The 15,140-nt window shown below is 41.2% G+C and overlaps 1 protein-coding gene across 1 annotated transcript in view; it reads left to right on the top strand.

Annotated features, from left to right (window-relative positions):
- The first annotated feature begins 1,540 nt into the window (after positions 1-1,540).
- camkvl (CaM kinase-like vesicle-associated, like) overlaps positions 1,541-15,140 on the top strand; it is a 35,582-nt gene continuing 21,982 nt past the window's right edge. Inside the window, exon 1 of the mRNA XM_029435526.1 lies at positions 1,541-1,653. The gene's annotated coding sequence lies outside the window, so the exon portion shown is untranslated. The remainder of the gene's footprint in view (positions 1,654-15,140) is intronic.

The raw sequence follows: 15,140 nt of genomic DNA, 5'->3' as shown, positions 1-15,140 counted from the left end.
ATATGCTGATATTTCTACATTATTCCTAGTTTCCTAGTTTCACCCCACACACTCACTTAAACACACACGCACACACTCAAACACACACGCACATACACACACACACACACCACACACACACTCACTCAAACACACACGCACATACACACACACACACGCACACACACATACACACTTTTGTACAAATGTATTTTCAGTAAATGGAAGGTGCAGCAAATTCAAGGTCTCTTGTGAATGTCTGTGGTAAAAGACTGTAAGCATCTGGACAAAAAAGCAAAACTGTGTGTGTGTGTGTGTGTGTGTGTGTGTGTGTGTGTGTGTGTGTTTGTGTGTGCGTGTGCGTGTGCGTGTGTGTGCTAAAACAAGAAACAGATATCTGTTGTCTCGGCATTAAACTCAATTTGTGTCTCTCTAACACACAAACATTCACACACACACACACACACACACACACACACACACACACACACACACACACACACACACACACACACACACACACACACACTTTTGCATGTGCACACCTCACAGACACATAGAAACCCAGTAGTTAGTTCCTGCGTCATTACAGTAGCCATCTGTCAGTATGTAGGCACACATACACCGACTTGGCTGTGTATGCATCCAATATATAAACACACACACACACATGCACACACACACACACACACACTCTCACACACACACACACACACACACACACACACACACACACACACACACACACACACACACACACACACACACACACAAGGCTGCACACAGACACATTGCATATCCACAAGCATACACATTCATCCAGGAAATATCTCACCCCGGTGAGCCTTTCTGCCCTGCACGCCCTGCTAGTGGTCTGATGGATTTCATATAAAGCATTAGATTCACATGGATCAGTCTAACAGCGGGAAAGTTTCCTCTCCTTAATTTCTCTCATTTTTTCTTCTCTTTCTTTCCTTTTTCTCTCCATCCCACATGAATCTGTCTGTTTTTCTGCGTCTGCCAAAGACTGATGTCACTGTCCACCAATGTGCTTCCAGTGTGTGCGATGAAATGATGAATGTTGAGGTATAATCCCGCGGTTTAATCCCGACTACTCCCAATCCACTGCCTGCATACCGGACAGCTGGAGAAAGTCCTCTGACAGACACACAAACAGACAGTTTTGTTAAACCATTAAAAACATGCAGGGTTTGGAAGGGGGACTGGAGGACACACATTTTGGCCTCCAGCAGCCTTTAATAATGATCTCACATTATTCAAATATGCCCACCTGCTAGGGGAGAGAGAGAGAGAGAGAGAGAGAGAGAGAGAGAGAGAGAGAGAGAGAGAGAGAGAGAGAGAGAGAGAGAGAGAGAGAGAGAGAGATGAAAGATTATTTATTTCTCATGGGTGGGAGACAGTGAGTGAGAGTGAATGAGTGGGAGGGAGGGCGGCAGTCAGAAACAAGCAAACTAATTCTCACCGAAGAACAGACAGTCGTGCCCGAGCAGGAGCTGCAGTTAGTTCACCTCTCTGGCGCTCTTTGCAAATCAACAAAGAAACGTTTTTATTTTCTTCCTCGAGTCGAGTTACCAAGTCGGACCAGAGTTTCCATTTTGGATAGGGGGCTGCAAACACACGCACCCACACTTCTCCAAGCCGCGACAACTCAAGGTAAGACATCAACTCAAAGGGTTGTGCATTCATTTCGCTTGAACAACTCGATTTAATCTCTGCTGGCGGTAGAAAGCAGACGATAAAGAGATAATAAAAAAAAGATGTTTTCTGCCGTGCTGCTCCTGCTGCTGCTGATAAGCTTTGTGCCGACACCGCGCGTAAAACAGCTGCAGTGAAAATCTCCCAACTGGCACAGAAAGCAGAAAAAGTGTCTGTCTGCTCATCGTGCCAACATAAAGTTAAGACACCGTCTGTTATATGTAGAAAACGGACTTGTTGCATTTTTAGTTAGACTGTATGCCTGTAGGCTACCTAATGAAAATTGTCATCAATGGAGCGATTGTAACAAACTTATTGTACTTTGGTGTTTGTATCCTTATTGCAGCAGTCATTTTCTAATATTTATTTAATGTCCAGGATTTCTGCCAAGCGTTACAGTAAAAAAGATGGCTTTATGATGGTAGTCACTCACTCACTCTTAAGTGGTTAGTTTTTACCACTAAGTGATTGAAACCTCACATTTACAGCATTTCATCAAAGAAAGTCATTTGGCAATTACAGCTGGTGTAGTCATTTTGTCCCATGGCAAAGTTTTACTGACAGAGTTACTGACTGTGTCTGTAATAGTGTTGAGAAACGAGTCCTATCTGAAGTAAAAGCAAAGCAAGGCGTTCACATGTTCCCCATCCTCTTCCTTCACTGCCTGATTCCGTGAAGCTGTATCTATTCCAGTTATTCACTTGTTAATTATGCATTAAACAGTCCAGAAGCATCATCCACTTTACTTTCTCCATACTAGCACAGCTTATTGACTGCAGGCGTATGTTGAATCAAGGCGAGTGCTATTAAGTTAAAAGTGGGCATTTGAAATAACTGATTGCACAGTGAGCTCAAATGTTGAAAGAAAGCCTGCTGCTAATGTACAGGCCTGCAGTCTGTTAAGAGCATTGCTTTGGTGGAGTGGCAGCAGAGGTAAATTTACAGTTTAAATAATTTCATATAAACACATCAAAAGGGATTAAGTGTTTATAGAAGCCACAGCAGAGAGTCTATCATATTTCATTTTTTGCTATGAAAGCAGAGTCCACCCCCTACTGGCCTCATTAACTTGCTTTATGTGAGCTTCTGCAATTTGATAAACGAGGAGAGCAGCAGAGAGAAAAGAAAACATCACAGAAAATCTAGTGTAGTGCTACGACACTACTGTGCCCCAGAGAGAGACTAAAGGAGGTTGCTGAACTAAGAAAGCGAGCAAAGTGGCTGAGGAAGAGAGGCTGGGGATAACAAAAGGGGGGCAATGCAAGAGAAGAAAAAAATTGGGGGAAGAAATGTGGTCGCTCACATATTCGTCTCATTTGACTTGTGAGAGTTGTGCTCTGTATTTCCCACCACAGTCGCTTTAGATTGGGAAGAAAAGCTCGCTCTGATTTTATATAACGACGGGGTGCGAAGAACCTTCTATCAGACAACATTTCTCTCACAGTTCACACCTGTCTGCTGAGCTGTCAGCCTCACAATATGTCACCTAATGGTTTCACCCGAATCAGTACATCTGTGTGCTCCCTGTACAGTTATCTGCCTCTATCTCCATCCATGCTTCCAATTCTACAGTCTAACACTCAATAATCTGCAAACCTTTCTATCTATCTATCTTCAAGTCTGTCTCCCCTCCTCCTTCGTATCCACTGTCCTTTAAGCCAACCTGTAAGCTGTATTATTTTATGTTTGAACTCATCTCGAGAGACCTCATTTAGAGTTTGTGAAAAGGCTGCAGCCTAAAGGACAAAAGGCTTTTAAATCATTGTTTGCTTTTTCATTGTGTACTGTACTGTTCATGGCACAAACAAAATAAAGTCTGCTATCCTTGGACAAGCCAGATAACTGACAAGCTAAAACAACACTTGCATAATCAAACAAAGGTGGTTTCAGTGATATACTGTAGGTCTGTGTTCAGGTGTGTGTGTACTTTATGTTTTGTATTCACCAACCAGATTTCTTTGTGAGAATGGTAGATGCTACTCTCAGGTTATAACCTTCATCCGCACAGTTAAGCCTGCTGCCTTTTAAAAGTCTGGGATTCGTTTTTAGAGATTTTATTTATCTGACTGACCTATGATGTGCACTCAACAACATTTGGAAGATGAAGTATATCAGCAGGATATTAACGGACAAAGGGATGGCTTTGTAAATCATCTTACAGTAAAATAATAACTTAGATATAACTGGTTCCGTAAAATATTAATGTTTTTTATTTATATTTGACTTGCTTTTTATGAATTGGTCACGTTCGTGTAGTTGTATGCTTGTCTGATTTTTTGAAAAATAAAACAATTATATTTAATTAAATTTGGGTCACACTGAATATCTTTTGGGGTGGTAAAACAAATGAATTAATTTTAGCCACTTTATGAACGTTTTTGCTCATTTGAACTACTGCATTTTCTTGAATGAGAATAATCTTGAGCATGTATCACGATTGGTTATATTTATGTGTATTTTCAGTAGATCAAATGAAGATAAAAAAAAGTATTTTCCAACATTTTCTGCTTGTAAGAATATAACATTTTGTGGAGCTGATTCTGTTGAACAAGTTGAACATCAATAGTAGCTTATTCCGCTGACTTGCATTTCAGTGTTATAGTTTTAATATACCAGCAGGGTGGATTTATTCAGTGAAAAGGAAAGTGCTGACATAGTCCTATAATCAAAGATCTATACATGCCTGAAATCTCTAAGTATTCAAATGTCCATGGTGTGAACTCAATTAAATGGAAGAGTGAGTTTTGACTGCTCAACATCACTTTTATTGATTACCAAACAGTTCATCGAGGGTGAAGAATGTAGTTATTGCAACACTGATCCAATACAAGTAGCCTTGAAGTAATGCCTTTATGATGAAAAAAGCAGAAATAAAGGATGAGGATGGAAAAGACGAGTGATGTTCATGTTTACAGTAACATTGGTGGAATCAATCAGCCTACATACAGTATTTCTCTGCGTTGACTCAGTACAGTCTGAACAGAGAGGTTGAAGGAAACGTATATTGATATTATATTGATAAAGTTGGTCAATGCCGGAGAGAGCGAAGGCAGCATATCCTGTAACAGCTGATTATGCATGCAGGGCATTGGACCCTAAATTCATGTTTAAAGCTTACAGGCATAAACAGTCCAAGTTGGGTAGCAGATCCTGCAGGCAGGTAACAAGCAGACAGGTAATACAAAACTGCATTGCAATGATGACACACTGGCAGGGAAGTAAGAAACTGGGCTGTTACTAGTAGAGCTGGATCTAATCAGAGGAAACAGGCAGTAGGTGAGGGATTGAATGATGAAGGTGAGGAGGCCAGGCAGAGCAGATGTAGGAAGTAGGAACAGGTGTGTAGAAGATGGATGTGGCAGTCAGGGGATTGGAAAAGGAGGGAAAGTACGGAGTCATCTGGTGGACGGATGGCAACGAAGGGGCTTTGGTAATAGTGGAGGAAGTCGTAAAGTTGATGAAGAGGGGAATGCCATGTGCAATATGCATTTCCCGTTTTGGTGCTAATAAAGGATTTCTGATTCTGATTCTGATTCTGAACAGAGGCAGAACGTGACATATCCAGCCCCAGCAAATATAAGTCATTCTTCACAGATTTATGATTTCATCAATAGGAAACATAATACGAGTCTTGTGTAGATGGTGGTGCAATGCGGGCATCAATATTCCATTATAATATAATGCCATAATAGCTGTTAATGGATGGAGTAAACACCCTCTGATTCTGCTCTGGTTGAATGTGAATGTTTCCCAATGAGACTCTGCTGCTGAGGCACAGGGAACAGAGTCCAAGGTTTTGCTGCAATCTGCAACCACCATATCCACAACCACAGAGGTTTTCCATCATAGCAGCCAGGATATGTTATAGATGGTGATCGTAGGAGATTAAGAGGTGCATCGATCCATCAGCATGACTTGTCGAACCCCCTGTGCAATATGTCACAGTGTTCACTCCCTGCCACCATATTTGTTGGCGAGTAATGATCCTTATGTGCCCCAGGCTTGGAGATAATGCTGTTTTTGACTAGGACTTGGCAAACATTGGCCAGGCAGAAACAAAATGAAGGTGGAGAGGAGGGTGGAGAGTGGTAGACCAGTGGAGCCTTCAGAGCAAAGACTAAATCTAATCAAAACCTTGCTTAGTTTTTCCTCATCACCTATGTTACATAAACATATATGCACACACAGCATATGTTTTTTTTTTTTTCCTTAACTGAGCTTGGTGCCAGAGGTTTCTGATGTCCTGCCCTCCTTGCCCATCTTATGCCTTCCTGCTCTCACACACTCCCATCTCATCTGCTCTGTCTCCTCCAGCTGAGCCCTCTGTCCCTTGGCAAACCCCAACTATGCTTTTATCTATCTATCCATCCATCCATCCATCCATCCATCCATCCATGCATCCACCCATCCATCCATGCATCCACCCATCCATCCATCCATCTATCCATCCATCCATGCATCCACCCATCCACCCATGCATCCACCCACCCATCCATCCATCCATGCGTATGAGTATTTTATATGGTTAATAGTTTACAGAATAGTATAGCTCATAGACAAAACTAACAGAAGGGCGGTACTGAGAGAAAAAGGTGAAATTACAAATCTGTCTGCTTCTTCAGCACCATGGAAAGTGCCATGGATTCATCATTACACAGTACAGTTAAGCTACTGATCTTTCAGAGCCATGGTCGGGGGCAAAGATTTGCCTACTAAAAGACACAGTGCTGGTGGTTCCAGTGATATATTATGATATAATATCCAATGTATTTCTTCACCTTCCCCAAATGCACAAAAGAACAGCCATCCCATAGTTGTATTGCTTGGAGACATGTAATATTTCGTTGTACATTTGCAAGCCAAACTCTTTCCGGTTGTTGCTCTTTCCTAGTATTACGTAAAACGATATGACAGTTAAAGCTACAAAACATTTAAAATGGCAGGAATCCCAGATCGAGGTCACTGCCAATTTTATTTCTACTGATCCTTGGGCCAGGGATCTGTTCACCAAATTTCAGCCAAATTCATTTGTAACCTTTTCAAATATTTTGCAGACAGAGAGAGAGATGGGAGAACACATGCACCAATCAACTTCACTGGAAGAGGTAATGAAAGAACTTCAGCATGTGTTACTACACTAACACAGAGACATCAGCGGCTCTCTTTCACACAAACACACGCACACCCACACTTACACACACCTTGAAAATGTGCTTTTTAAAACTTGCACTGTTACGTTGGGACAATAAACACCAGAGCCAAACTGTAGAGTATCCACAAAACTACAAACTCTGATTAAAGCAATGAATGAAATTCTACCAATGAGTCTGGTACCGACAAGCAGCCTGTACCAACACAACACAGCAAGGGAGGAATTAATCGGAACAAACCGAAACACACAATTCATATTATTAGGAAAAGATTTGCTTTGATTAAAAACAATCTTGGCTATACTAGTTTGAATTGTGTATTATAAGCTGCTTAGAGCTAGTGTTCATAATGGAACTCAATGGAGCCTCCGTTAGCGTTAGCTGTTAGCTCTGTTATTTAGCCAAGCAGGACTGTGCTGCTCAGCGGCTGCTAACAGCTAGCATGGATTTGTTATTCATAATGTAGCATTATCACCTTTGCAAGAGCCCCCCGTAGGCCTTCGGCCAGGGTCATTTGTACTCTTTGACCCCCCTGGACGGCGGGCCTGGGCTGGATATATGTAGCTTCATTTTACAGGAATCTATTAATTTCACCCAAATCTCATTTAGACTGAATTTCTTTTCGGTTTCTTAAAGATTCACTTAAAAGTACCTTGACAGACAGATAAGAAAAAATAGCTATTGATTGCTGACCTTTGCTCAAAGGTGTATGACTTGTCTTCTGAGTAGTGTATGGCAGACAGATTCTTCCATAGCCGGGAGTTTGGAGGCAGCTTAATCACACAGATAAAGGATGTGTTTTTTCTGCACTTTGTCGTAGGATACTGAATTAACCAGTATTCAAGGCCTTGTAAATACATATGTGGGGAGAAAGAATGAATTAGTAATGAGTTATTCAATCCCCATGCTCTCTAGAGGAAAAAAGAGAGAGACTGGATGCGACAGAGCAACAAGGACGGGTTAGAAAGAAAAGACAGATTAGAGGGAAAAAGAGCAATGAAGATGGAGAGACAGAAAGAGTACTTCATTAAAGTGGCATTTATTACCAGAGTCTGTATATGCTGTCCTCTCTGTCTCTACGTCATCATCTGTCATTTCTCCATCTCCTCTTCCTCTTTCTTTTTTCCCTTAACACCATCTTAATGCTCAATTTCTTACCCTCTCTTTCTCCTTGTCACCTTTCTTTTTCCTCTTTTAGGCCATTTCTCACTTCCTTGTACCTCTGTCTTGTCATTGTTTCTCCCCCTCTCCTTATTTACCTCAGACATTACACTGGTGTGTGAATGATTGCAGTGGCCTTTTGTAGGAGAGGAATTAGGAACAAAGAGAGGAGATAGTGAAAATATCCTGGCGTAGTTTTCTTTCCTCTAAATAGCCCTCTAGAGACCAGGCAGCATCCTCTTACATACTCCACCTGGCCCAATTTTACGGTATCTGTCAACTCACGTGTTAATTTGGGGTTTTCGTCATGCTGGTCCAGACTGAACCGAGCTATTTTCGGAGCTCTTGGCTATCCTGGCTCACTGTTTCTTTGAGTTCAGCAAATAAGTGTGGCTAAAACTGGGCTAGAATCTGGGCCAGCAAACAGTAGCTAGGACACGGATGAGACAAAATGACATAAAAGGTACAAATGAAGCCCATAAAATACTATACACATAACTGAGTGTAGTCCTGCTAATGATTATAAAAAAAACAGAAGGACAGAAGTAATTATAACTTTAGCATAAATGTTATCATTATTAGTTTCAGTCACTTATTGCTTGCTCGTTATATTCGTCATTAGGATTTATCATTTATTCTTCCTCACCAGCCCCGGCTACATCACCCATTACGCAACACCCCAAGCTGTTGTAAAGATGGATCCAGCAAGCCACTGCTTTATAAGGCCTTCAACTGTGGATCCCCCTTGGATCATAACGATGGCTGCCAAACACTACTACCCCTCAACTTCTGGTAGCCGTTCCCCTGAACAGCAATATAATGTAGCTAGGGCAAGCTAAGGACAGCTGGGGCACAGCACTTTTTAATTGAAAACAATTATGGTAGGGACTTTGCACCAGAGTGTATGGTTAGTGTTGAAGGAGACAGATACAGGCAATTAAACATACTGGGAACATGAGGTATAATTGACATCGTTTTTTCATTGGACCAGCAGGGAAACGCAAAGTGGAAAGTGTCACCACTTTCTCCACCTTGCGTGAGATAAATATAGAGATAAATATAGAGATAAATATAGTCTTTTCTTGTGCGATGCTGCTTCAAGAAACAAAGACAGAAATAGGAATCAGAAAGAGTTTCTGGGCTGTAGACAGTTCAGCAGCTGAAATTCTCTGTCCGCTTCAAAGCAAAGACAACCACAGACAGGAGGAGATAGAGAGGGGAAAGAAAAAGAGGTCACAACTGATCCGGATTTATTGGCTCAGCTGGTCATAAAGGAGGCTTTATCCTCACATTACATTATGCAAGCCAAGATCTCTGCTAGCTACAGGTGAAGGATGACTGCTCTGCAGACACAGATTCTCTCAATCTCTCTCTCATCTTCCTCCTCCCTCCCTCCTCTCTATATATTTCTCGCTCTCTCAGGATGGATGAGTTTAATACTGAGGTGGTTAGAAACAAAGGAAGATTTCCTCACTGAAGTGCAATCTTTACTCTGACTGGTGGAATAAAAATCAAGCCTCTCCTCCTCGATCCTGCCACATCTCCTCCATTTCCTTCCCCTCTGGCCTTTGCCTTTTCTTTACTTGCCCCTCTTCTTCTCCCTGCTCCCTCTTTCTCACTCGGTACCATTACGGAGACATCACATTGATCGCTTAAATGCATCTAGCCATCTATAAGAGATACCTTTTAAAAGGCATGGGCGCTAATAGATTGCTCAGACTCAATGCCTTTCACTCATTCCTTCACTCATTCTCTCACTTTATGCCAGATGCTCGTACATACAGTACCAGCCCAGCCTAGGCACCTCAGGCAGGATCTAAAAGAAGCTTTCAAAACAGAAAACATGGTCTTCTCAGAAAATCCTGTCTTTTAACAAAAGACCAAAATAGATCTGGTGCAGCACTGGATAGTATTGTTGGTTTCACTCATTCATGAAGCACAAACTCATGTTTAAACTTTCAATGATGACAAACCGGCAACATCCAAATTCCAAATTTTGCCATAGTCAGCATGAAATGTTTTGTTCTTTTATAACAGTAAAATTACAATTCGTAATTAATATATATACAGTATATACATGAACACACACTAGTATGCACGTATAGCGTAATTGAATGTACCGGCACGCTTGATGGATAAGCCGCTCATAAAATTCTAAACCCTCATGGTAGCGTTGGTACTGAGACTTTGGGAAACAAGTGTTGGTGGGGGAGCAGGCTTGTGTGGGCTTGGAGGATATAACCATTCCAGTCTACCTCACCAAAAAAAGAGCTAGAAAAGCAATAGCAAGTAAAAAATGGTGAGGAAAAAGCAGCTAAATAGGAGAAAAGCTGAGCATGCTCTGCCTTTGCTCTGACCTGGTTCCAGTTAATCCGCCTACTTTACACGATGAACATTACCTCCACACTGTATTTATAGAGCCTTTTGCTGTGTGATTTTGTGTGTAAGCCGATGTGTATATGAATCTGATTTTTTTAATAAGTGATCATGATTGTAGAGTAAATGCATTAGTCCATGTCATATAGGGGCAGGGGGTCTGATTGGGGGGGAAAGGACCCATTTTTAAACCCCTGGGCAATCCTAAAGCCTTTAAGGTCATATTTTCAAGATAAGGGCAGAAGTTTAAACATTCAAAATGAACTAACATTATCACCAGAATGTGAAGAGGTTACAGTGTTGTCCTTATGTCAAATACGTCTATGTGTTGTGTTACAGAGATATTTAGTGAAATTAGCATGCTAACTGACTAGCCCAGACCGTCCCGTCTTGTAATACCACTTGTTCCTCTAGAGGTGATAGTGAGACGCTGATATTACATCGCACAGGAGTCAAAAAATACACAGTTAATTACACAAGCACACTATAAATATACCATACTACTACAACTAAATATAAACTTAGGATAACATACTATAATAGGCTCTTTTTTTTTACCTTACTGTTGACTGTAAATTAAGATTGTATAGACCCAGTAGTGAAATACTGACTGGGAACTACACACTGCCCCTTTAATGTTGGAGCCTTTGTTGAATCACCATCATGATACAGTTCCTCCTGACAGCCATAATATTTTGTTCCAAGAAAGCTCTAAATTAAAATTACTTAAAAAATTCCCAACTTCTCTCTTGAAATATAATGTCAGTAATTGAATCTAATTTAATATTGTATCACTGTTAACAAAACATATTGGTGTTTTAAAGAGAGGGACTGCTTTGGGACATGCTTGACCGACTGCATTCCGACCGTATTTGGCTCTGAAAAATAAATGCATTTGAATGAGTCCATTCAGGAAATGCAGCGCGGGTGGGAGTTCAGAGGGCTGAGGCAAACAAAAAAAGATTGTCCAGCAAAAAAGTTAAACCCAGCAAAACTTTTGCACCAACATCATCCAGCAAAACATTGAATGTGCCAATCACATAGAGCTGCACCGCTAGCGTGCCTAAAAAGTCATCATTGACTTAAAAAACAAGACAAGACATGTTGTTTTTCAGTATTTTCCCAAAACCGCATTTGTAACTAAATTTGAGTATAAGTCTAAAAGGTCTCTGATGTTAAAGTCCTGTTCTTCACTGTATATGCCCATGCCCACTCCTTAGCCTCCTCCCTAGGATGTCACAGTAACAGTATTGCTAATAAACGTAATCCAGACAGCAATTGCTTAAATGTAATTAGCAAAGCAAACGAGCAGTATATAAACCCAGCTGCCTAGTTTCCAAAGTTGTATTTCCTCACTTTAGGTCCTGCAAGGAGTAAGAACAAATCTAGGCTTTGAGGCTGTGAAGACACCGGCTCCATAGATACTGAACTGTATTTGCTCGTGCACCTTTGACTGCCAGAGGAATGGGGCCGGTGAAAAGACATTCAAACATTCATCTTCTCATTATTTAAAAAACAGAGACTGCTGCTCTTCCGCTGAAATGGTAACCCAGAAGAAAATTCTACATAGGCTCACCTCCATCTAGCTCTACAGGTATAATGGATGCTATAAGGTGTGAGCAGTATACCCACACACTGTTTAAAAATAGAGGGCCCTGACAGTCCTACACAAAGCTTCACAGCAAAGACCTCTTTGTTGAAATGGTCTCCGGCCTTATGATTCTTATCCAAAACTTCAATCAGTGCTCCTTTCTCCTCCTCTTCTCTGCTCCTCCTCCTTCTTCTTCCTCTCTTCTCTCTCTCTAGGGAGGGGATTTTGCTTCTATAAGTCTTCCATCACACTGAATATTTCACAAAAGCACTTTTTTTCACATACACACACACACACACACACTGCTGATTTTCTCACGGAAGCGTTCTCACTTTCATGGCCTCACGCTCTTCATATCTGTCGTCTTCCATACTTTGTCTTCATCTTTAATTCTTTCCTTTTCCTTGTCACCTTCATCTCCATATGATTTTCTTCTCTGATTGTTCCTCTCTGTCTGGCACCAATGCTCATTCTCCTTCGCTTTGCTCGCTCCTTCTCACTTGGTCTCACCTTCAACCAATCCTCTTTGCTCCTTCCTCTCTTATTTAAAACACACGTTACCTATACCTGCACAGATCACCACTATAGGAAACTGCAGCCCAATAAAGTGTATATCATCAGACAGACAAGCAATTTCCTCAGTTAACTTTTCATATACATACATTCCCAATGTTAAAAGAGTCAGTGCATCAATGGAGATTGCGTGGGAATTTTACTCATCCATGAATCATTTATGTGTTATGCAGTAGTCTATTTCCTAGCCTTAGTGTGTGTGTCTGTATGTTTGTCTGTGTGTGTGTGTTTGTGTGTGTGTGTCCTGTTCATTCAGCCCCCAGAGTTTTAATGTGTGCTTTTCGTCTAGAAAATGAGATGCTTCATTTCATCATAATTGTTAGTCAAAGCTTGCTTCCTGCCTGCGTGTGTGTTTTTGCATTGCCTCCGAGGCTCTAATCCAGCCACAGAACAACAATGACTGGACTACCTTTTCCCTTCTTCTCCTTCCCATTCATCGACTCTGTGATTGCAATGACATTTCGCACAAGTCAGAGGTTTAGTATTTGGAATACAATTCAGTTGGAGACATGTGAAAAGAAAAGTCTAATTAGAGGACCTGGTTGATATTTCATACATAGCTTGATGCTACACAACAGCATACTGTTTAACAACAGCCCACAGTGTACAGGCGCCTGCAGTGGCCTCGGGCTACCAGAGCCTACACTCACTGTGCACCTCCTGAACACGTTTGCGTATTTGAGAGTAATCAGAGATGCAGACAACATCTCGAGTATACCCAGCACGCAGCACCAACACCTTTGTATTTCTCTGATGTGAAATCATGGTGTAATAGCTGAAATACCTCCACATTTCACAGGATGATCTACGCTACATTAATAGTGAATACTTTACTCTGTTGTAACAAATGTACAGATATAAAACCTGCAGAATTATATATTATGTGGATCTAACTCACAAAAATACCTATATCATTTTGTGAAATCAGAACCAAAATACTTCCAGATATCAATTTTTCCAAGCTGTTTTCATATGATTTTTTCCCCCCGAAGCTGTAATATCATTATGAAGTCTTCTCACCTCAGATTGAAGTTATACTTCCACTCTTCACTCGTATTCTCATTTCTTTCTGCAACAGATGGAATTTAGCCATTGCTTTCTGGATAAAGGGTTTTGAAATTGGAAATTCTTGATAGGGAGCAGACATGAGTGGACCATTAGTGCAAAACGGTGTTTAGAAAGTAATCTTCTGACCTGTGTGTGTTTGTGTATGTGTGTCGGGACGCTCCATGTGTGTGTGAATACATGCTGCTAACATGCCCAAATGGAATCAAGCCCAACAGCCATTCTTTCATCATCATCCTCTTCCTCACTGTAACTTCTCTCTCTTTTCCATTTTCATCATCTTTTATTGTCCTTTTTCTTAACCTTCCCTCTCTCTGTCTCTTCCCCTCTAACTTTCCCATGAGACCAACTGACCTCATTTTCATCTCAAGACTCGTGCTTGTGCAGGCTTGTTCTCATCTCTCATCACACACGCAGAGGCGCTATAGTGCAGATTTGCGACAGTATCTGCATATTATGGATATCTCTCTAAAAGCCAAAAGCGTGCGAACAAAAGCCAAACTTTTGTTTTATTAGAATAAAACAAAAGTTCGGACTCTTTCTGCTTTATACCCTATAGTCTTTCCAACGGCAGTCATTCCAGCATCTACAGTAATCTAATATGACGTCTACTTTCAGCATTTCTATATGTAACATCCACGCGTGTAATGGTAACAGCTGTGTCCTTATTCCCTGTTATGCTTATGATTCCCTTTTTTAGAACATAAATGTGTGTGTGTGGGGGCGGGGGGGGGGGGGACGTCAGAAGCCTTCAGGGTTCAGATTACTGCAGATGTGATATGGTAAGAAAAAAAAGACCAGCTTCCACAAACCTCACATGGCAGAGTAATAATAACAACATATTAACATTATTTGTCAGGTTTAAACTCAATCATTTATTCAGCCAGGTCAATTGAGAAAAAAGAGTTCAAAAGCTCAACATCTACGCTATGAGAAACTCTGACAAAATGGTTACTGGAATGAAAGTTAGCTCACATCCACATTCACAGGTGTATGCTGTGCAACAGGTAGTGGTGAAAAACGCAAGGCACCAAAACACTTGCCGATCTGTGCTTGCTGTTAACAGAGAAAAAGAGAATCACCAGGATGCAGCTCTGATCTAGTCCTTTTTTTTCTTTTTTTCTGCAGTCAAAGGTGCGATTCAGGCTCACGACATGTTATTTTTAACGTTCCCTTTTGAAGTTTTTAATTGACGGAGGTTTGCCTCAGTACAGCCAATAAGAATCTCTTTACACCTGTATGAGTCATAAAGGTGTGTTGAAGGACGAGCAGGGATAGACTAAACTAAAATGTACCGACCTAACACGACAGAGAGTGAGAGACAGAGAGTGAGAGACAGAGAGTGAGAGAGAGACAGAGGGAGGGAGAGACAGAGAGAGACAGAGGGAGGGAGGTTTTTTGTGAAGTGGTAGTGAAAGAATGGAGTAAAAGCGGAGAGATGAGTATTCTTTGCTGCTGATTAGCTGAACATCCCGGCTGGGGAGAGACAGTCAGTGCCAGCGTGTTGTATGACAACTGTGTATGTCTGG

This window comes from Cottoperca gobio, chromosome 7, assembly GCF_900634415.1.
Source record: "Cottoperca gobio chromosome 7, fCotGob3.1, whole genome shotgun sequence".
Lineage (NCBI taxonomy): Eukaryota > Metazoa > Chordata > Actinopteri > Perciformes > Bovichtidae > Cottoperca > Cottoperca gobio.
The sequence above is the reverse complement of the archived record's forward strand: the minus strand, read 5'-3'. Positions and strand labels throughout refer to the sequence as shown.